The 2414-nt window shown below is 49.0% G+C and overlaps 1 pseudogene; it reads left to right on the forward strand.

Annotated features, from left to right (window-relative positions):
- Positions 1–1960: 1960 nt before the first annotated feature.
- LOC134453951 (uncharacterized) overlaps positions 1961–2414 on the forward strand; it is a 54593-nt pseudogene continuing 54139 nt past the window's right edge.

Here is a 2414-nt window from a genome sequence, read left to right on the forward strand (position 1 = left end):
AAATGCAATGTAATGTAATGTAATGTGTATGTGTGTGTGTAGGGAGTGGGCGGAGGAGGGGGGCGTTGGGCTGTAAAGGAGTTGGTAGGTTTGGTGGGGGCCTGTTGGGGTTAACACTTGCAATCAGGTATTGAATATTTCTCTTTGCTTCTTCCCCCATATGCGTGCACGCACACACGCACGCACGCGCACGCACGCACGCACGCACGCACGCACACACACACACACACACACACACACACACACACACACACACACACACACACACACACACACACACACACACACACACACACACACACACACACACACACACACACACACACACACACACACAGACTCAAACACACACACAGGTGGTTGACAATCAGATACCCAGTGTTCCCTGTCTTTGCCTCTGTCCCCAAGTAGACTTGGATACACCTCAAAGCCTCATGCATAATTCAGTCTCAGTGGAGGGAGAGAAAAGGGATTTGGGACACTGTGTGAATGGGTGGGTGGTGTTGGAAGTTCGGTAGTGGTGGTGGTTGGTGGTGGGAAGTTTGGCAGAAAAGGAAAGGTCGTTGCTTTCACTGTCCTCCCTCTCTCTCTCCTTCTCTCTCCCTCTTTCTCTCCTTCCTATTCGATTCATCCCTCTGTCTTTCTCTCTCTCATTCCCTTCCTACTGCACCTGTCCAAAGATACACACTCTTATCTCCTTCTCCCACCTCCACCTTACTCTCTCTCTCCCTTTTCTCTGTCCCTTGTTCTCTTTAGGGCGGAGTGGAGGCTTGCAGCGTCTCTCTCTCTCTCTCTCTCTCTCTCTCTCTCTCTCTCTCTCTCTCTCTCTCTCTCTCTCTTTTGACAAGGTGGGGAAGAAGGTGATCTATTACACACTCGTTAAAATCTCTCACTGGGCACAATTACAAGGGCGGCCTGATACAAGGTGGAGGGTTTCCTTAGGTGTCAGCCAGTCAACTGTCCCTGCATGGCGAACACTGTACAAAAGTCCTATCCCCAAGCGTGCTGGAGACCTTCAGTGGCGGGTTTTGCATTGTGTCATGGCCACAAGGGTTTTTCTTTCAAGGATAGGAAATAAGGACTCAAACTTATGTGTGCTGTGTAACGTGCCTGATACCGTGTTCCATGTGTTCTCAGAATGTGCAAAACTGACCCCATTGTTTTGTTTACTTACAAAGGTGTGTAGTTGTTCTGGTTTTATTTTTACGAAGGAACTGTTTATTTTTGGAGTCAAATACTCGAAGAGAATCAAGGATGTGTGCACCTGTCTAAATTTCCTACTTGGACAAGCCAAAATGGCAATCTGGAAATGTTACAGGCTGGAGCAGGATGGAAAAATAGTGGCACAAACTGACCTGTTTAAGACTCTTGTTGAAGCAAGGATAGTAACTGAGTTCACCTACTTTAAGGTCACAGCTGATGTTACTTTGTTTGAAAAAAAATGGTGTTTAGATAAGGGACTTTGGTCAATCTGTAATGGTGGTAAGCTTATTTTTAGGTGGTAATAATCCGAGGTACGGGGGGTGATGGGGGGGAATGGGGAAGGAGAGGTCTACTCCCTTTTATGGTGAATGGAAGGATCAACATGCATGTAATGTAAAGTACTTTTTTTAAGTGGTGACAATGGTTCACAATAAAGGAGTGTTGAAGNTCTTTTCTCTGTCCCTTGTTCTTCAGGAAGGAGCGGAGGCTGGCAGCTTCTCTCTCTCTCTCTCTCTCTCTCTCTCTCTCTCTCTCTCTCTCTCTCTCTCTCTCTCTCTCTCTCTCTCTCTCTTTCTCTCTCTCACTCTCTCTTTTCTCTGTCCCTTGTTCTTCAGGAAGGAGCGGAGGCTGGCAGCTTCTCTCTCTCTCTCTCTCTCTCTCTCTCTCTCTCTCTCTCTCTCTCTCTCTCTCTCTCTCTCTCTCTCTCTCTCTCTCTCTCTCTGCTCTGTCCCTCATTCTTTTCAGGGTGGAGTGGAGGATGGCAGCTTCCGGGAGCCAAACAGCCAATTATGTAGCCAGAGGCTGTCAGATGAAGACCCATCATGCCAGCAAGCAGCAAGCCGGCATCAGGCCCATCAGACCCATCATGGAGGGTGTGTGTGTGTGTGTGTGTGTGTGTGTGTGTGTGTGGGTGTGTGTGTGTGTGTGTGTGTGGGTGTGTGTGTGTGTTGTGTGTGTGTGTGTGTGTGTGTGTGTGTGTGTGTGTGTGTGTGTGTGTGTGCGTGTGTGTGTGTGTGTGCGTGTGCGTGTACGTGTGTGTGCGAGCGTGAGTGTGTGCATATGTGCATGCGTGTACGTGCGTGCCTGATCAGAGTGAGGACTCATTGAGTTGAATTGTTGAGTCCTCCAGAGCCTCCCCCTGGCAGGGCCCTTGGTGGTGTGTCTACTCCACTGGCCTTGCACCCGTGCCTGCGTGCATGTGTGTGTGTGTG

Source organism: Engraulis encrasicolus, chromosome 8 (assembly GCF_034702125.1).
Source record: "Engraulis encrasicolus isolate BLACKSEA-1 chromosome 8, IST_EnEncr_1.0, whole genome shotgun sequence".
Classification (NCBI taxonomy): Eukaryota; Metazoa; Chordata; class Actinopteri; order Clupeiformes; family Engraulidae; genus Engraulis; species Engraulis encrasicolus.